This window comes from Ictidomys tridecemlineatus, chromosome 11 (genome assembly GCF_052094955.1).
Source record: "Ictidomys tridecemlineatus isolate mIctTri1 chromosome 11, mIctTri1.hap1, whole genome shotgun sequence".
NCBI classification, from domain to species: domain Eukaryota; kingdom Metazoa; phylum Chordata; class Mammalia; order Rodentia; family Sciuridae; genus Ictidomys; species Ictidomys tridecemlineatus.
The window spans coordinates 72022742-72044808 of NC_135487.1; the positions used below are offsets into that span (position 1 = coordinate 72022742).

General features: G+C 37.5%; 1 long non-coding RNA gene across 3 annotated transcripts in view; it reads left to right on the forward strand.

Annotated features, from left to right (window-relative positions):
- The window catches only part of LOC120890825 (uncharacterized), a 90701-nt gene that overhangs the window by 58144 nt on the left and 10490 nt on the right, over positions 1-22067 (forward strand). Inside the window, exons 3-7 of one of the 3 annotated variants that reach the window (XR_013427888.1) lie at positions 9606-9967; positions 13230-13464; positions 16709-16876; positions 19716-19910; positions 20599-20643. This is a non-coding gene — a long non-coding RNA (uncharacterized LOC120890825). The remainder of the gene's footprint in view (positions 1-9605; positions 9968-13229; positions 13465-16708; positions 16877-19715; positions 19911-20598; positions 20644-22067) is intronic. The other 2 variants (XR_013427887.1, XR_013427889.1) reach the window with 2 other exon arrangements.

Genomic DNA, 22067 nt, shown 5'->3' on the forward strand with positions numbered 1-22067 from the left:
GTGAATGTATAAATCAAATCAGAACATGAACTCATAAAGGCCAGTTTTAGATATGGAAAAAAAAAGGCCAGTTTTAGTCTTGAGTTTCTGACTAGAATCATCTCCATCATCATCATTTTGTTAGCTTTTCATGTATTTTCTATGATTCCAAAGAGATGATGTCTCTAAGATATTCAGGTTTATTACAAAATCAACTTGTTTTAGGAATTTTCCTCAGATTTGTTCATATATGTACTAGAGTTTTAGATTTTATTCTTAGTTCAATTGTTTACTGAATATTCTGAATCAAAATGAGAGAAAAATTGTAATTTCTAATTTTGAAAATGTTTTGAACTGAAAACATGTGAATGCTTTCAAAACAAAATATTAAAAAATATTAATGAAACAGAGTACATTTTATCATGTACTGATTAAGCTACAAAAAAGAGAGACCTGAGAAATACAGCAGGTACCAGATGTGGTGGCACATGCCTGGATTACCAGCAGCTTGGGAGGGTTGCAAGGTGGAGGCCAGCCGCAGCAATTTAGCAAGGCTCTAAGAAATGTAGTGAGAGATCCTGTCTCAAAATAAAAAGAGAGGGCTGGTGATGTGGCTTATTGGTTAAATACACCTGGATTGAATCCCTGATTACCTCCCCCACCCCCCACCCCCCAAAAAAAAAGAAAAAGAAAAAAAATACAGCAGAAATCTGAGGATTAGATCATGTTGCTTTGTCTTCTCCACAGAGAGGCAATTTAAAACATTTGATGCCAGGGGGTGTTTGGTGAAGTCTGGAGACATGTTTTGAGGTCATAGCTGATTTGGTTACCACACAGGTACTGCTGGCATCAAGCAGTTAGTGGGCAAGCATGCTGCTAAACATCCCACAGTGCACAGAAAAGCCTCCATGACAAAGCCCTATGTAGCCCAAAATGTCCATCCTGGGGAGGCTGAAGAATGCAGGGCAATGAAGGAGGCAACTCCTGCCACGTGGAGGGCAGAGGATTCCCAGAAATATAGTACCGAGCAATTAGAAAGCAGCACAGGAAGCTATGCTCTATGAATTTCAGAAACGGACTAAACTAGTGAATAAACTCAGAGCGAGAGGCTTCTGGGATTCTAGTAATGTTCCATGCTTTGATCTTGGTGGATGTTTAATGATGCATCTGTAAACCCCAAGCATCTGTACAGCAAAGATCTGAGTACAGTTGTGTATGCACGTTTGGTCTCAGTGACATGAGTTTTCCTTAAAAAGCTATGTAGTTGGGCTGGGGATGTGCTCAAGCGGTAGTGCGCTCACCTGGCATGCACGGGGTGCTGAGTTCAATCCTCAGTACCACATAAAAAATAAAAAAATGTTGTGTCCACCGAAAACTAAAAAATAAATATTAAAAAATTCTCTCTCTCTCTCTCTCTCTCTCTCTTTTAAAAAAGCTATGTAGTCCACAGAAATATACAGTTAGGAAAAATATGTTTAATAATATCTCACAGGGAAACTGTTTTGGGTCAAGGCTATGTTTAGTGACGATGGATCAGACTTCATTCCAAGAGGTATGTTTTCTACCACATGAACAAAGGAATCAACATCATTCCCATCAACACAAAATGTAAATGCACAGATAACATTCCTATGAACTTGGGACAAACACATGTAAATACTTACTTTCCTATACACATACATACACACACACACACACACACAAAACCAAACCCCAAAACCAAAAAACAAACCACACACACACACACACACACACACACACACACACACACACACACCCCTGCACTGAGAGCAAAGTTTCGGCCCATGAGAACACCAACATTCCTTTCTTCTGACTTGACTAAAATAGACACCCCTTCCTAAAAGAAGCACAACTGAAATTCATTATGCCTGATTAAAAATGAAATTTAACTGTAGAGATACATTAGTCCAACTTTGTTCATATGCTAAAACAAAGATTGAAAGGTGTGCAATACCAGCAGAGGCCAAATGGAAGATGAGCAGACAACAGATAATAGAAGTGAGAAATGTGGTATGAACCTGCAGACAACGCTCTTCAATTCAGGCAGTTCAGTACTTCCACAAGTTTTTTGATAAGACAAAGCACAAATTTAATTTCTATTATGTTTAATTATGGTTGTATTCTTTGATGTTTTATGTACTTTGTGGGCACTGTACATTGTTTTCCTGCCAGAGGCATAAACATTCACCCCAATGCTTATATTGACTTGATAATGTTTTCTGAGTAAAACTTGGTATAATTGTTATGAAAGGTTTCACTAGTTTCATGTTCAATTAAACTCACATCTTCTTTCCAATGACTTGATTATTCATTGCTATTACTATAAAATTATTTATCTACCATAAAGTCTAATTTTCCAAAATGCATAATGGTTCTAAAATTCAGTTCAAATAAGGCCAGTATTGCTTCTGAACACCAAGAAGTGTTTTGATCACTGACACATGCTTTTAAAAGTTTGTCATGGACAGTTCTTCCAACTCTAGGCTATCACCATGCTGGTTTCATTGGGAATCACTGCATCCTTTTTAATTTTTTTTTTTAGTTGTAGATGGGCACAATACCTTTATTTTATTTGTTTATTTTATTATGTGGTGCTGGGGATCGAACCCAGTGCCTCATGCATGCTAGCAAGCGCTCTATCATTGAGCCACAATGCTGGCCCAGGGACTCATTGCCTCTTAATAAAGCTCTGAAGAAAGTCTTAATGTTCACTTCCTTTTTTTTAGGTTGTAGATAAACACAATACCTTTATTTAATTAATTTATTTTATGTGATGCTGAGCATTGAACCCAGTGCCTCACGTGTGCTAGGAAAGGGCACTACTTCTGAGGTACAACCCCTGCGCTTTTCACTTCCTTTTGATTTTAGAAATAAGTCTGATAATTTTTCCCAACATATGGCATCTTGCCACCACCCTCAGCTACCTTAGCAGGTGGTAATCAGAATCCACATGAGCCCTTAGGGTCTTCTACTTTGTCAGTATTATAGACACATACTATTTCCTCCTTTCCACTCTACTACATCAGGGCATCTAGTTTTATCTAAATCTGAGAGAATTTGAGTAGGGCCAGTCCTCAAGAAACAAGTCTTTAAAAAAGCAGCCTGTAATCATGCTGTTCTATTCCACCCAACTAACTTGGGATCCTTAAACAAATTGGTTCATACCTCTTCAGAACTTTGCAACTCAAGAAATGTGGAGAACGAGAGTTTTCCATACCTATGTGACTGGACTTCCTTCTTGCTCTGAGGGAGAAGGACAGAGAAGGCCACTAGGACCGTCACTGCTTGCTCACTCAGCCTGTACCCCACAGCAGAAGAGACCAGGACTTTCCATCATCATGGGCTCTGGCTGTCAGAAAAGCACTAAACAGAGGGGAGACTGGGAACCTTGGGCTTGAATAATGGTACAATCTGACAATTCCAGGCCCATTCCCAGCTCGTCTCATATTTGTGCTCAACTCTGTCACCACAGAATCCAAGTCTCCGTCATTCCACAGATTTTGCTCCTCTCAGCTCATCACATTGCCTGCACCTGTGCTGGTCTTCTACACTTCTCCATCTTTACGAATGCCTTTTCTGTCCTTCTAGAAACACACTTTGTCATCAGCAATCTTCCCTACATCCCACATTCTTCTTTGAATGTATCTTCCATATTCAGGCTGGAATAGAAACTTGCTGGCCCCTCAATGGCTTCCCTTATGATCAGGCGAAATAGATACTATACATTCTGAAAACATTCATAATTTCAGAACCAGACATGATGTAGGTCTCTCTCTCTCTCTCTCTCTCTCTCTCTCTTTCTCTCTCTCTCTCTCTCTTGCTTTCTTCCACCCCAACTATCTTTCCTCTTTGCCTTTTAAAATATCTATATCAGTTTTGACATGCATTACGCCTTATCATTGACAACCTCAGCAAAACCCATTCTTTTCTTTTCTCAAAATTGTGATTGTATCCAATACCTATCTTCTTCTTCTTTTTTTTAGCTGCACTCTTGTTGTCATTCGCAGTGACTTCAACATGACCACCCCAATATGCTGACTTCTCAATTCCTTCCCTTCCAAAAATATTTTCCTCCACTAAAGTGAAACACCCTGTATTCACATTGTGTTGGTTAGTTTGATGTCTTCAGTTGGCAGGGTCACAGTCACCCATATGTTTGATGAAACATTTTCCTGTGTGTTTCAGTGAGGGCATTCTGTAGGAGATTAACATTTACACTAAGAGACTACCAACAATTCAAACTATTCCCCATTTGTGAATGTGAATCTTAAGTGGAAGGAGAATACTAACTTTTTCAACAAACAGAGAATTTTCCATCAACCTGCCTTTGAATTTCTCCTGCAACATTGACTCTTTTTTTAAGAGATAGATAGATAGATATATATAGAGAGAATTATTTTTTTAATATTTATTTTTTAGTTTTCGGCGGACACAACATCTTTGTATGTTTTGCTGAGGATCGAACCCGGGCCGCACGCATGCCAGGCAAGTGTGCTACCGCCTGAGCCACATCCTCAGCCCAACATTGACTCTTTCTGGTTCCATCATGGACCACATTCAGACTAGAAGTGGAAAAATGGCTCTCCTAGGTCTTTAGTATGCTGGCTCACCTGGTGACTTTGGACTTGCCACTCTCAATAATTGCATGGGCTAATTTCATAGATTAGGGCTCTTTTTACACAGATAAACATTTGATTGCTTCATTTTCTCCATGACTAATACACATGGCTCCATTTTAAAATTACAAATAGAATTATCACTTGTGAATCATGCTTTTAATCATCCAGCTTTCTCCCCATCTAAATCCCTTTCCTATGTCTCAGTGAATTCCTCTTGAATTTCATAAAAGTCTTTATCCTCTGCTCATTGTATTTTCACCACTCTCACATTTCTATTTTCTTCCCCATTCATCTTATATTCTATGGTCCTGACACATATTGTCTCCTAAAAATAAAAACAAAAGCAAAATCAACTCTATTTTGAGCCTTTCCTTCAGACTGTCTGAAGAAAGGTGGCAGGCTTCGAGGGAATTAGTCTCTTCTTTTTCCATGTTTTCTGACTGCCAGGAGACTCTCTGCTCTCCAGAGCCTTCCTATGGGGCTGGTGAAGCTATTACTGAGTCTGCATCACAACTTCTCTTCTATACCCTTGCCTGAGTGTTCGTCTCAGAAGTGCTCCCTAATAAAAACCTTAAATGCAAATGTGAATCTCATGATCTGCTTCCTGGGGAATCCAATCAGCAGTTGATTTTATCAGGAGAGGTCTGAAATCTCAGATGCTAAGATGAGATTCTGGGTCTAGATCACTGGCTGTCAGGATGCAGGAATCCCAGTGGTGCTAGGTGTGGCCTGCGTGGACTTGGCATGATGCATTTGTTGCTAATATTTTCACTGCTGCTGTCTCTTACTAGAATCTCACCCAAATTCCCCTTTCCAAGCCACTGAACCCATAACTCCACTTCTGGGAGTTTCATTGATGGGGGCTCAGAGCTGCCCCTTTCTCCAGAGAAATTCCCTTGACTAAATGGGAGCTGCTCTGCCAAGAGCTTATCCAGCCTCTCCCTACTGGATAGCCCTCAGATTCTGACTGACTGATGTGGGTACAGATGTCCAGCTCCTTTGCCTCAAGGAAGGGCTAATTCAGGTGCTATTTGGGCTACAGAGGGTCCCAAGGGTTCAGGCATAAGGTAATTTCACCTGAGACACAATCTTTTTTGTTTTGTTTTGTTTTGTTTTTATTTTCCTGCCCTCTCCTGTCTCCCTTAGGCACCCTCAACAAATCACTTGGACAAGAATCTGCTCCTGAGGCTTTGCCTCTAGAGAATCTGACAAAAGGCACTACCAATCCTGCTTTGTGGTTTATACATGTAAACTTTATATGAAGGTTCCAAGTGTGCTTATAAAGAATGAGCACTTTACTGTTGTTGGGTGCCATGTATTACATTACTACATTAGGCCACACTTGTTATCATGATTTTCAAAGTATTCTAACTTTACTGATATTTTTGATCTGTTATTCTTTGTCTGAATTACTGAAATATATGAAGATAACTTTTACATCTCTCTGTATGGAAATTTTAACTTTCCCTGTTCTTGAATTAATTATAATTGGCAATATTCATCCTTGAATCATCAACTTCAAAGTTATTCACCTTTATTCTCCTCCAAAATAAGTCAAGGTCTTCAAAATATTTATCCACTCATCAGGGACAAAAATAACAAATATAAAAACCAAAGGCCTGTCCCCAGTGAATGTACTTCCTCTAGCTACTATCCACCTGCCTACAGTACTACCCAGTATAGTAGTCCTTACAAAGTATTAATCCTTCACTGGTTGGGTTTTAGATCTCATAATCCAATCATTTCACCTCTGAATATTCCTGCATTAACACAGGAGCTTTGGGGAGACCCCTTATATCCAAACCATAAGAGACCCCATTCCCCATCTTCAGAATTCTCCCTGGGCGGGCCCAGCAGCTCATTACTATACCTGTGTCTGCTTGGATTCTGCTCATTACAGGCCAACACCTGGCCTCCATGTGTCAGGCCCTATCATTCCCCATCAAGAGGTCCAGTTGTGAACAAGTCACTGTCCCTTCTGCCCTACCAGCATAGAGAGCTCCACTGAAATTTGCAAGGATGCCAAGATTCCTCACTCATGCACATTCTTTTTTTCCCTTCTTTTGAGGTGGGTGGGTGGGTACTGGGGGATGAATCTGGGGGTGCTCTACCACTGAGTCACATCCCATCCAGTTTTTATTTTTTACTTTGAAACAGGGTCTCAACAAGTTGCTTACAGCGTCAATAAGTTGTTGAGGCTGGCTTTGAACTCACGATCTTCCTGCCTCAGGCTCCCCAGCTGCTATGATTACAAGTGTGTATCACTGCACCCAGCCCATGCACATTCTTAACACGTGTTCATTGTGCTTTTAACAACTTAAAAAGAATTCAGAATTAGGAAATAGAGATAAGAAATTTAATTAACATTTCTAAAGTCACCGAAAAGTTTATACCTCAATTGTGAAACAAATATAGGGATTAAAAATCCCAGTCACACCGAAAATAGGATTAGGATGCAAATGTTTTGCTTTCTAGTACACAGATATCAGTTTTACATCCTTCATTGAGCTGACTGATGTCATTTCTTGAAATAATGAGCTTAGTTCATCATACAATGGTCAAATTCACTTTCATTGCTATCATTACTACTATAAGAGTTTAAAGTTTCTAATTTATTTCTAAATAACTAGATACAAGTTTTCTTTACAAAGTTAAAAAAATCAAGTACATAATGAAAGGTACTTGTCCCTTCAACCCCTGATTCCATTAAGTCCTTCCCCAAAGGGGCCAATGATACTAGTTTCTCATTAATCTTTCACAAGATATTTTATTTGTACATACATAGTTTGCATGTAATTGCATTTTTAATAGTGATCAGAGTATATATACTGTTTCAGACATTGTTTTAAACTCACATTATTTTTTAAAATCATTCTATATTAGGCTATATAGAATTCCATGATATTTTGTTTTATGGCTATTGCAATATCAGCACATATTAAAATTTATAGTACCAATTTTATATATAAGACATTTCAGTAGTAATTAAATTAATGCCATTAAAATCAATGCATCAAAAGACCTCTTGCATACGTATAACATTGCAAATGTGCATTTCCTAAAATGGACATCATCTGTCAATGTGTACATGCAATATGTTTATCTAATATAGGTTAGGCACTGATATCTTCTAGAAAGCACTTTTTATGTATGAAAATGAACACTATGCTCATCAAAACAGGCCAAAGCATACATCACAATCTATGGATTTCTTAAAGAAGAACTAATGATCTCTGTAACCAGGGAGATCCTTTTATAATGTAACAACTAATTTAGCAAACCAGACAATATTGTAATCAGCTCATCACCAAATGCATCCAAAGCTCCTGCAATCGAGGAAATACTATCATTTTCTGTAGCTTTAGTTCTACTTTGCAGATGAGTAATTGTTGCATTCATATCCTCAGATTTCTTCCTAAATCTTTCCTCAAGCAAATCCTTTTGAATCTAAAATAAATAAATAGACATTGGAAAGGACTTAAATATTTTAAAATTTGGATTCTTAAGAATCACAACTAGTCAGAACTTTGTAAAATATCTCATATCCCTAGAATGTTTTCTCCATTATTGTAAGAAAATGAATTATAAGATATTGTAAGATTAAAATACCATCTGGGCTAGACCTAGACACTGTAAGGAAGAAGTTTCCAATTTTACTAATATTCGCCCATGTTTACAGTTTTGCCGCTGAGCTAACCAAAGTGTTAAAAACAGCAATTTCACATTCTTCCCCAAAGAAAAGCCAACTAGTCTGACCAAACAGATATTCAGTCCCAGTGGGGTGGCATAGTCTCCATACCATAGCAATGATGAGAAGTCATCAGTTAATCTAGAAATCTGTCCTCATATAATGTCTAGGTGAAATCTGAGAGATTTCCTCCCATGCAATATGCATGCTCAGGCAGCTATGTAAACCTGGAGCAGATTGCAGCAAGTTTAAAAGCTGTCACTTCCTTGTGATTTTTAACTACAGAAATTTCTAAGAGTTTTAAGTTGGTGTGAATCTACCTACGGTTTTGGATAAAGAATAGGTATCTTGATAACATGGGACTTGGGAATGCAAACCCATTGCTGCTCAGATTGACCTTAGCTTGATGGGAAATCTGTTTACCCACATACTTGTGAGACCATTTTAAATCTCTCAAAAAGCAGCTTAAATCCTATTTGTATTCTCCAAGGATTTATACGAGTCATATGACCTCGGTCTCCAGAGTCGAAATATGGAGAAAAAATTCAAAGGAATATTAAGAAAAAAATATGATGTGGGTTTGGGGTAGGGGGTGATTATTCAGGGCTTCTAATGAATCACAAGCAACAAATGCTCATGGTTTTCCTTCTGTGAGCTGAGTATAATCTTCCCTATTCATTCTGGGGCCCTGGAACCACCAGGCAGTACTGAGCAGGGCAACACCCACCTTCAGCTGGTGCTCCAACATGACGTCCTGGTTTTTCAGGAGCTCCTCTCTCTCCTCCAGCTTCTTTTTCAGTTGCTCCAGGTTTTTCTTGAGACACGTCTCTTGAGCCTCTACCTGTTGCTGCTCTTCCTGTAGTTTCTGACTTGAAAGCTCCTGTTCCCTCTCAGATTGCTCCTTCTTGGCCCACTCCTCTGTCACAGGAAAGATTTAGAGAAGGAAGAAAGAAACAGCAACTATCCTGAGCTCAGAGACCAAGACAAATCTGAAAGGCAGGGCAGGGCAGGAAATCACAGAATTCACACAGGTCCACACCATCAAGGGCATGTTTTAGAAACTAATGGTAAAGGTCCTGCCCATCAGGCTGAGGTTGGACCTCCACTCCCCCTTGTTCTTCCCACATTCAACAGAGCATGCATTCCACAGAAGGGGAAGCTCACAGTTTTGGGAAGTTCTTCCTGTCAGACCTGTCAGAGGGTATTACAGGAATCCAACCACCGCCTGGGAGTGGAGTCATGCCCCTGTACCTGCAATGGCTTTCTTCCCATCAGTGATGGCTTTATTTTGTCTGCAGGATGGATTTCTCTGTTGCTGTCTGTGACTGAAGGAGCCTTTAGAAGACATAGCCTGCCTGTGGAACCAAGAAGCAAAATTAAAAATTACAATGATTTTGAAATTACAAAAATTAGGAATTACAAGTCTACCAAGAAAGAACAGAGCTATGAAAGTTGGAGAAAAACACATGTGAAGGCTTCCTGGAAGTCATGAGTTGACTGTTAAAGAGTTGGTAGAATGATGGCAGAGGAAATAAATATCCTGCAGGTAGAAAGACCCATGGAAACAAAACTAGAGATTGTAGGTTTCAGGAGTCTTTGCAATGAAAATAGAGTTATTTGCTTTGACTGAGGAGCAGGGAGCAGGAAAGAAGGCTGGCAAGTGAGTGTTGACACCAGGTGAGGAAGGGCACCTAAGCTCAGGCTGATTCATTTCTGTAAATTACAGCATTTGTCTAAATTTAATCTAGAAATTACTTCTATAAAAGGTGTATAAAGCTGGTTTCTTGAGCAAATGTAATAACTGTGACTTATGTCCAGAAGAATCTTAAGTGGGGGAGATTAACCATTTCCCTTTTCTCAGGCCCTAAATTAAAAAAAAAAAAACCAAAAAACAAAAAACCAGCTATCATGCTTCCTAGAAGTGGTCTTTGTAACAAACTATAAGTACATACCATTTAGATAAGTACATACCATTGTCTGAGAATAGTTTTTAAATGCCTAAAATATGCCAATGATATTCCTTAAGAAATAAAAATTCTAATCTTCACACAAAATCATCAAAGACACTGAAGGCTGACTTGAGCAAGAAGAACAAAGCTGGAAGCATCATGCTTTCTATTTGAGATAAGTTGCAAAGCTACAATGATCCAAGCAGTAATACAGACAATAATGTCAGAACTGATACATAGGCCCTTGGAACAGAAAAGAGAGCCCAGATATAAACCCATGCATTAACAGTCTACTGATCTTGGACAATACTTAGAACACAAAACGAGGGAAAAAAAACTAGTCTCTTCAATAAATGATGTGGGAAAGACTGGATATCCACAGGCAGAAGAGTGATAAAATCATCTAACAGATTTGTGACTTACATATAAGACATGAAATTGGATCCAGCAATCCCACTACTGTGTGTATGTCCTAAAGGAAATGAAGTAAGTATACCTAAGGGACATCTCTACCATTCACAGCAGCCAAGGCATGGAATCAGTCTCAGTGTTCATTGATGGAAGAAAGGACAAAGAAAATGTGGTAAGTATACAAACTAGGAAACTATATAACCATAAAAATAAGGAAATCCTGTCAGCATTATTACATAATAAGATAAGCTATGTATCCAACCTCACTGAAGTTTAAAAGTACTGCAAATTCAAAATGGGAATTAGGAATCACTATTTAAAAGGCAGAGAGTTTAGGTCTGGATTGTTGAAAAAGTGCTGGAGATGTTTAATAGGAGTGGTCACACAACAGTGTGAAACACTCATGTCCCCAGACTGTACTCTGAAGAATTAATACAATAAATTTTGTCATGTACCATTTACCACCAGAAAAAGGAAGAGGAAGAAGAAAAAGAAGGAGGAGGAAGAGGAGAAGGTGTAGGATGAAGAGGAGGGAGGAGGAGGAGGAGAAGAGGAGAAAGAAGAGGAGGAAAAGAAGATGAAATAATATTCTGGATAAAATGAAAATCGATTTCTTTGTGCGATGGTACAGCAACCATCGGGCAGCAAATCCTCCTCAAAGACATTGAACACATTGATTATTGTATCAGTTCTTTGATCAAGAACTTGCAATAGCTTTTGAATGACCATCATCTACCAAAACATGCTCCTGAATGCACCAGTCTGACCTACATGCACTTTTATTTCCAGGAATAGAGGAGTGATGGGAATGGGGGCTGGAAGCCCTGGGAATAAGGCTTGAACGGACAGGCTTGAACACACTTCAGCCCCTGAGACCAGGATGGGGAACATAGTGAGATCCATTCTCAGACAAATAAACACATACAGAGTGGTGGGGTTCCAGGAGAATGTCTGGAATTTTAAGAATTCAGAAAGAGCCTGTACTACTTGACTGAGGAGGATGCAGTTCTCTGCAATTTACTTCCATGGATGAGGATTAAAATACATATAACATTGTATCTCTCTCTCTCTCTCACACGCACATACACATAGAGGGATAAAGCCAATGTCAATTAGATGAAAATAAGTAGAAGGCATCAGAGATTTTTTCACTATCATTTACTTTGAGGTAAAAGTTTAGTATTAAAAAATGAAGTACTGATGTACAGAAATGCCTTTGATTTATGGGTGTTGATTTTATATCCTGCTACTTTGCTGATTTCATTTACTAGTTCTAGAAGTTTTCTGGTGAAACTTTTAGGGTCTTTCAGGTATAGAATCAGCAAAGAGTGCCAATTTGAGTTCTTCTTTTCCTATGTGTATCCCTTTAATTTCTTTTGTCTCACTGCTCTGGCCAGTGTTTCAAGAACTATGTTAAACAGAAGTGGTAAAAGAGAGCATTCCTGTCTTGTTCCAGTTTTTAGAGGGAATGTCTTCAATTTTTCTCCATTTAGAATGATGTTGGCTTGGGGTTTAGCATAGATAGCCTTTATGATGTTGAGATATGTTCCTGTTATTCCTATCTATTTCTAGTGTTTTGAACATAAAGGAGTGCTGTATTTTGTCAAATGATTTTTCTGCATCTATTGAGATGATCACATGATTCTTATTTTTCTTATTACACATATACAGCACATTTTTTTATATCTCTGGTTGTATATAAAGTATGTTCACACCAATTTGTGTCTTCATACATGTACTTTGGATAATGATGTCCCCCACATTCCACCATCCTTGCTAACCCCCTACCCCCTCTCTTCCCTTCCCACCTTTCTGCCCTATCTAGAGTTTGTCAAATGTTCTTCATGAAACAATAACCCAGAATGTCAGTGTGTATGTGTACATGTATATACATCACTAGAGAAAATAACTGTAATTAAACTACATTAATGTGCTTAATGGATACTTACATGTTATCAGCTCGTTTAATTCTGTAAAATAAGCCCCCGAGGTAGGTGTTGTCAAGATGTTCTTCTGATTTTATAAATGAGCATACCAAACTAAAGAGATGATTAACAGCTTCTTAGGTCATATAGTAAATAATGGAGGAGGATTTTAAAAACACATTTCTTTTCTCAGAGTCCATATTTCATCTTTATTTTTGAAGGTGATGTAATAGAGGGAAGATGCGGCCTACTAAGTGATGTTTCTGAACAACTTTTACAATTAAAAAATATTCTATACCTTAGGAATTAAGAGGAAGTTAGGACAGATCTAGATTTAACTCGAATTTCATCATTTAGCAGTTGAGAGCATAGATATATTTTTTAACCTTTAAACCTCAGGTTCCTCACTTGTGAAATGAAAAGAATGATAGTTTGCATATTGGGCATTGTCAGGATTACAGACACTTAGTAAATGGAAGGTATTTTCCATAGAACAGTGTTTTATTCATTCGTTTTTACAAATTAAAAATAGAATACTAAGGTGGACTGTGGGCAATTTGTGAAGACCTAATATGTTTCCCTGGCTGATGTAGTATTTGTGTTTCTCTTTTTTGTGTTTATTTCTTGCCCCCTTAAGGATTTCAGTTTTTCTGATTATCAAGTGAGGGTATGATTGCTCACAAAAAGAAAAAGGCTAAGAAAAACATGTTTGGACATCAGGCCAACTCTCTACTCAAGTAACGACTTCTGAAGTGGGGCTCCAGTCCGTAAGTTCCAGCTCCACTTTGATCAGGACCACATCAAGGAGGTGGTGAATGATATCAGCAAGTTCACCCGTGTGCTGCGGTATTTCAAAGAAGCTATACTTTCAGGTTTGTCCACTATTTTCTTTTCCCATTTTTACTGGATAGGTTGTAAAATTTTAAATGCTACCCTCCCTACAGATGAGTGTGTACACAGTGGTAGAAACAGGGTATTATTCTGCTTTAGTTATTTTATGACTAATTTCCTCCCTAAATGTTTGATGATTACAATGTAAACTATGTCATAGTCAAAGAATTGTGCAGTTGGGGAATGATATTGGCCAAACTGTATTGGTATATTGTGTGCATGTTTGAATATGTAACAGCGAATCCCACCATTATGTACAACTGTAATGCATCAATAAGAATAATGGGGAAAGTGAATAAGAGCAAGAGAAAAATCAAAAAGTAAATAACAGTGCAGCACATAAGAAAAATTTTGGTAAGAACTGAGAAACAAGAGTACTGAAAAAAAAAAAGTCTTTGGTTCCTATCAGTTTGGTCCAGGATAATTTAAGACCATTGAAATTTAAACCTTCTTGTTAAAGACAATACAGCACATTGTTTGGTCTTTAATAAGCAAACTGATATTTAAAATGTAGATTGTTGATGCTTGGACCTTAATACAGCTTTCCATATCATTGTCAAATTTAAAATGACTGTATTTAAATGAATTTTCTTCCCTAATATTCAAACTTAATTCTGTTTTGCTGATTTGTAACCTCTTCTCAAATTAAGGGATAATCACAGAATTTGTCTAATCAGAAATAGATAATGGGATTTGATTATCCTGAAGTAAAGAATTATATGTCCCTGACTGCATCTTAGTACCTAAGTCTTTTAATTTTTAGTGTTTCCTTAATATCCAAATTTGATGTCAGTGATAATTAATAGTTAAGAGACAGCTCCTGTTCTTTTGTAATAAGTAGCAGTTCATTTTCATGTTCATAGTGTTATGTTATAGAAAATAAAGATTACACTTCACCTTTGTTGTATTTATACAATAAGACCCTTCTTGGGCCTTCATACAAATTTGTGAGATTTCAAAAATCTTTATATATATATATATATATATATATATAGTTTCTGCTGCATTCTCTTGGTCAAAACTAGATACATGTTTTGTGCAAATTCAAGGAGACAGGCAATAAACTGCTTCTCTTGCCAGGAAATGGTCTATGCATCTATATGTTTTTATTTATTTATTTGTTTGTTTGTTTATATGCATATAGGTCCTAATATATTAAATGGTCATTTTCTGATATGCATTTTGAAAATCAGAATCTAAAACCACATATCATGCTTATACTAAATTCAAGAATCTATTTCTAACCTAATTATAATGTTCAAGTTGAAATTCCTGAAATAACTGATCCAGAATTGAAGACTCCAAAAAGGAAAAAAAAATGATTTTTTCCCCCTCTGGCATTGAGGCTTGAACCCAGGGCTTCATGCATGCAAGGCAAGTTCTCTACCACTGAACAACCTCTCCAGTCCCAGAGCCTCAAAATTTTACTGTTTGAACTTTTATTAAAGCAACAATCTTATTTCATTCATTTGAGACTACGTATATATATATATATATATATTTTATAATTTATATAACACATACACAGATATATAAAATATACAGTTTTCTGGTGGGGGGTGTACCAGAGATTGAATCCAGGATCATTTAACCACTGAGCCACATTCCCAACCCCCTCAACCCCACTTTTTTCTTTTATTATTTATTTTGAGATAGAATCTCATTAAGTTGCTTAAGGCCTCACTCAGTTGCTAAGGCTGACTTTGAACTGAAGATCCTCTTGCCTGAGCTCCTTGGGGATTACAGGCATGCCACTGCACTTGGCTCCAGTGTATGTAAATATTATTAGAAAGAATTTGCTCACAACCCTGTTAATTTCAGTAGGTTGATTTTGAAGTATAAATGGATGATTAAATTGTGGAAAATGTGGGGCTGGGGTTGTGGTTCGGTGGTAAAGTGCTCGCCTAGCATGTGCGAGGCCCTCAGCACCACATAAAAAGAAAGAAAGAAAGAAAATAAAGGTATTGTTTCCCACTACAACTAAAAAGTAAACATTAAAAAATTGTGTTAAAGGTAATTTGTTATGGAAAATATCCTAAATATATTAAGTATTGCACTGGTAACACATTCCTTAGTGAAATAATACACCTGCCTTTTATTTAAAGGAGCATTGTTTTGTAATAAAGATTTGTTTTTAACTGGCTTAATTATTTAAAACTTATTTTTAAGTTTGCATAGAGTAAAGTTTGTTCTCTTTGATGTACAGTTCATTAATGTGTTAACTTTTAGGGTGAAATTTAAAATGATGTATTAGTTGACAAATCATTTATCTCACTTTAGGGTAAAATATGCTGTTATTTAATGTATCAATGGAAAACATTTTCAATAATATCAATAAGATTTTTAGTTAGGGTTTCTGTTTATTGTTTATTTTCCTTAGGAGTTTTATACCCTTTAAAATCTTTATATTATATAGGTATCCCTTGTTTCACAGCTCAAAATGGTGGTAATTTAAAACAAGTTGAATCACTTCTTATTGCTAAAAAGTTTTCATGAGTTTAAATTTGTGAGTAGACAATTCAGAGAATAGGAAAAGGGAACTTGGAAGCCGATCCTCAGTGAGAAGAGAGAAAACTGGTACTAAGATACAGAAGGAGATTATCCCTTTAGATAAAAGGATATAGAAGGCTTTGTGTCTAGGGTAGTCAGATCCTAAGACTGAGGGATTCTGGCTACACTGACCTGACAGAATGTTAATCTTAGAGCCTACTGGGAAGACATGCCCAGGTATAGTTTCTAATTGAAAAGGCAGTCAGAAGATCTTGACTAAAGTTTTGCTCATGAGAGTCTCAAGGTGCCCCTCAGTGTGCTCCTTAGGCATGTAAAGAATCACCAAAGGATGGCTGGTTTTAGGAGGGTGATCTTAGTTCATGTATTGCCTCTCTAATAAACTGTCTTTGTGCATAGGTATCAAACTCAGCTAGTAGGATCCATTAATTGCAGGCTTATAACTCTAATTTTTTACAAATTTTTATAAATTGTTGTAAATCTAATCTAGTTAAATTTGCTCAAGATTAGTTTTGAGGCCAGTCTTTGAGCCTGTTCTGACTCTACGAGAGCTCTTATAGGCGGTCTCCTTCTCTGGTTCTCATTGGAAAACTAGTTGAACTATTGTTTAACTTGTTGCAATCATGGGTTATCAGCTTCCTTCTATTTATCTATCACCAAAATCTCCATTATTTTTGAAATTTCCCTTAGCATTGAATTTCTCCATATTCCATTTAGAATGAAATCCATTCCATTGGGAACAGCTTTAAAACTCTCTGTTTTTATGGAATGTCTCTCTTCCTGAACATAATCTCTGAAGTACTTCTTCAACACTGGACATGAGTGGCAGGTCTGGTTTCTTCTGCCTCTCCCAGCATAGAGCTTCCAGCTTACAAATATATCAGGGTAAGTGTGATTAGAATTTTAAGCTGTTTTATTGCCATGCCTGAGCTAGAACCTTTAATTTATGAGAAGTGACTGGATGGCAGGTAGGAAGCCTCTGATTTCTGGTCACACTCATTAGAAATAAGTCTGTCCCTTGGTGATGGGTAGCATTAGTTTGCTAGGGTTGCTGTAACAAAATATAACAGGCTGGGTGGATTAAAATAACAGATTTATTTTCTTGCAATTCTGGCACCAGAAAGCATGAGATAAGGTATCATACTTTCATTTCTTCTGAGACCACTCTTCTTTGTTTTCACATGTCTGCCTTCAAATTGTTATTCCTCCATCTTCATTTAAAGAAACCAGATATATTGGATTAAAATCCACCCTACAGATCTCCTTTTAACTTAATTCCTCTTTAAAGACCTTATGTCCAAATGTGGTTACATTTTAAGGATCTGGTGTCAGGACTTCAATATCTGAATTATTGGGGAAGGGGACAAAATTTAGCACATCACAGAGGGGCTGAGGAATGTAGATGACCTGACCCTTTCAGTGAATAACCTGCTGAAGAGAAAGGGGGGGCCCTGATTTTTGGCCACACCCCACAAGGTAAGCTTTGTCAAATGGAACTGGGTGGGGAAGGAACAGATCATATCTCTGTACCATAGGCTCTTGCTTTTCTTAGTAAGATTCTGGTGATCTCCTTTGAAAAAATATTTCATTGTTTGAAGTACGCTTTTGAAACAAGTGCTAGAATTTTTAATTTTTAAAAATAATTTTTGATAATTGCAGTAATTATTGCAGGGTGGCCATCACCATACTCAGGTAACTATTTTCTGCTCAGAGGGGATAAGCCAATGGAGAAAATTAAAATATAAAGTAGTTAGTGAAGAATAAAGAGTCAGAGCCAGGAAATAGTTTTGAAAGTGATGGGGTGCCTGATTGTTTCTTCCAGTGCATACAGGAGCTGGAGCAGAACAGTTACAAAATGGCTCTGATTATTTATTTAAGGGAGTATATCAAAGGCAGGGATAAAGTTTCAGCAGATGGAGTCTTGCTTCATGGTGTCTTGAGCAGGTTGATTGGCATCTTGGTAAGCCACACCCATCTCTGAGAGGCTGTGTTGCTATGTGGCTCCAGCAAGTCACCCCATCTCCACTGCTGTGTAGAACCTGGAAGAGCTAGGTAACTCTGTATTTGGGCAGTTTCACCAGCAGGAGTGCTGCTGGGAGTTCCCAGATACCAGATTTTTCCTCCCAAAGGCTTCCATGCCAGTTTGGTTCATGCACAGTACATGGACAAGTAATTTTTTCTGGGAAGAGGTTCTACAACACTCTTTATACTGCCACACTGGAAAATGAATCAACCTAACTTATTTTTGCAAATGTTATGAAAAACAGGTGAAACACATGTGTAGGGTCTCTTCCAGGGAGACAGAAATTCTGAAACTTAAGTTTCATTAGCTTCACAATTTAATCAGCCTCTAACTAAGTGGTGACATATTTGCAAAACTGGAATCTTGCTATTCATAAAAATCATGACCAAAATGCCTGACAAAAACAAATTAGAGGGGGAAAATTTATTTTGGCTCATGGTGTCAGAGGTTTCAGTCTAGAGTCGGCTGACTCCATTGCTTTGGGCCCAAGATGAGAGAGAACATCATGGGGGCAAAGCATGATGGAGGAAACCATCTCAGCTCATGGCAGCCAGAATGTGGGGTGGGGGAGTGAGATACACCCTTCTAGGGCATGCCCTCAGTGACCCTCTTTCTCCAGCTATGCCTCAAATGCCCACAATTACCACCCAGTACATTTAAACTAGCATGAACCGATTAGGTTACAGATCTCTCAATCCACTCACTTTACCTCAGAATATCCAGCATTAACACAGGAGCTTTGGGGGGAAACCTCATATCCAAACTATAACCCTGTGGAATAAAATTCCAGAACTTATCTCTCTTATCAAACTATGATTTAATACCCATTGACCAACTTTGCCCCATCAATAATGGATTTTTTGTTAAAACTTCTTAACAGGGCCTTTGAAGGTGTTTTAAAAAGGCTTTATACTAGCTTATACTTTTAGAAATATTTTTAAAGAGAATTATATTCATGCTATATAATTAAGGGAATCAAAAAAAGGGACTAGTAAATATCCCACACAGATTCAATATCTGTTGGATATTAAACAATTGCCAGATGTATTCTCAAAAAAAGCTAAATTGTTTTAATTTGCTTTAAAGGAATGAATATATTTAATACTAATGAAAATATTTAAAAAAGATACAAAGTATTTGAATAAAATACTTTATAAAATGCAAGAAAAGCAATATATCAGCATTACATACACGATTTTTTTTTTAGGACAGTATAATAACTAAATTAAATGCATTACATAGACATTGTATTGCATCTACATTTTCAAAAGTGTGTATGTTCCAATTGGTGAAAAAAAAGTTGGATTAGCCTTTTATTCAGACTTATTTTATATGTGGTCACATGCAGTGAGCATCCTTCCTGAGCCAAGTTCTGTTCTAGATGCTGAGGCTTCATCTGTGAACATGTTACTGGAAAAGCAGTCCTTGCCCCTAATGCCAATACAATGACAAGGACACAGTTTTGAGAAAAAAAATACATTATAACTCCCAAAGCACATAAAAGTTATACTTAGAGTCTTTTAGAAATATCATGGAAAAAATGGAAAAGAATAGAGAACATCTCTCTTTTTTCCAATCACTTTTTTCCAATCAAATTTCAGCCACTAGCTTCTGGGTGTGGAGAAAAAACAAAATACAGTAGGATCAGCAGAGAACCTTGTAAGATTGTCCCTTCCTCCTCCCTTCTCTCTTTTCTTACAGAAGCAATGAGGAGAAGGAGAAATAGCATTTTAGAGTTGAAAATTCACCTCCCACTTCTGTGACTTGCTTAGGAAACATGGGCAGCCTTAGTAAGGACCTTCCCAGCCTTCATGTTTTCACTGTAAGATGGAGACAATACCACATGTTTTGCTTGGTTGCAGACAAGGCTGCATTAACATCTAACATATGGAAGCTGTGAGTAAATATTCTATAAGAAAAAAGCTGTTAATTTTACAATTATTCATTCAGCAAATAGAGGCACTATAGCGAGGGACTTTAAGAAAAAGTTTTGGGATCAAAGATGCTTGTGTTTAAATGAAATTGATGCTATGATACTTGAGAGTTATTAGGCTTTTTGTGCCTCAGTTTCTATAAAAACATGAGGATATGTGTGTTGTATATTAATTCATGTAAAGCTGTCTGCCTTGGGCCTGAAACAGAGTCCCTCCAGACAGTGTCTTGTGTACTTAAATGCCAGGTACTGACTGGGTCAGGTGCTGAGGATCCACAAATGCACAAGACACCCCCTTCCCTCACTTGCTGCCTCTTTAAAAGACTGAATAGGTCAATTGTGAGTGTGCACATTATTTTAGAAAATTAAAATCCCAAATAATATATTACTTCCACCTTCTAGGCTTCTCCAACTGGCCTCCAGTTGTGAAATAAATGTATATTTCAAATGATGTGGCTGGTCTTCATTCTCTAAGTTCTCTTCCAAAGTTCAAACTAGGAAGCTCTAATTGAGAGATCAGGCATATTCACTCCACAAAACAATGTTTCTTTTTTTTTCAGTCCAAGCCTTGCTCTCAGTGCTTTCAGTTTCATATAATCTAACTACTGAGAAAAAAATTGCCTATTGTTTTTTTTTTCTCCTGATTTTCAGACTGCTGAAGGAAGTCTAGAAAGTCCCCAGGACATTGGAGAGAAAGTAAGTCCAAAAAAACAGGTAAGAATGCTACTTTCTCATCAAAGCAGCATTCTCCCTGTTCAAGAGAAACCCTGCCCCAAGAATCAGAGCCTGTGACAAGATGTGGTCTAAAGGGTGGGAAGGCTTTTACAAGTGGCAGACTAAAAACACCTGTGCCACGGCAGCCTGCAGCCAAACCTGATATGGGATAGGAGTTAGGGAAACTCTAGTGTCCCTAAATGCCATCTGCTGATGCAGGGCTGAGAGTTTTAAATGCCTTGGGATTGCCTTCTCTTGCTACTCTCTGTTGACTGGGAACACAGATTATCTTGGCCATCGAGGGAACTTGCTCAACACAGTTTCTACCACAGCTAAGAAAGAGCCACAGATATGCTATTTTAACAAAAAGGTAAAAACAGGAAGTCAGATGTAGTGTAAACAGCCCACTGATAAGAGTAAGAGAAAACACTAAAACCTTGTGTGAAAGAGGAGGAGTTGTGAAAGCAACATAATCTTTAGTCTCATGCTTATGATTTAGTCAAATCGATCTTCTCTAGAAATAATGGAGATTTGCCAAATTCAAATTCTTTGGGCCCACATATTGCTTAGCCTCTTGAAGCACAATTTCAGACTATTACGTCACTCCTGAACTCCCTGTTTTTTTTTTTCCTTTTTGCTTTTAAATTATTATTATTTTCATTAACACATACTAACTGTCCCCTTTTCAAGGCTCTGTAGCAGCACATTAGTAACAGCAGCAACATTTTTGCTTACAGTGAACTGTGTGTGCCTGCAGGTGACTTAGATTCTGCTTCTGATAATTCCTCTCTGCCTGGAGCCCCAGCTTCATTGGTCCAGCCATAGGCAGGAGCTCCTCTGTCCCTCCATCTCCTATCCTTGTTCTCCTACAACTCCCCTTTCCTTTCCTTTTCCTCCTTATTCAAATCGAAAAGCAATAAGAGGGGTGGTGGTGGTGGAGAGAGAACCTGAAAATGTATGTCAGAAAATATAAATCTTAATGGAGACTACTTCCTGTTTAACTGTCTTGACCTTTTTCTGCTAGTTTGAACTCTTGCACATTGTGTGGTTTTTCTTCTACCATGTTTTTCTCTCCTTGTTTTCTTCCTACTCCCATATGTCTCCTTCTAACCAAGAAATATGATACTCATGACTTACTCTGTTTTATTATTTCCCATTTCTAGAAAACAAGTTTAAAGACAGCTAAATGAAATGCTGATATACTACAGCTACTGAGTCTTGGTCTAACCAACAAATTATACTCACTTTTTTGATATCATTACTCTTTCTTGCTTTTACATTAATAATGTCTTAGTATACAGATATTTGTTTATATCTTTCCTTAACTCTCCTTAACTCCTTGAATAACCAGAATGTAGTTATCATGACTCCTCTAATGTTCTTTGCTAGTCATTCCAAGATCTCTG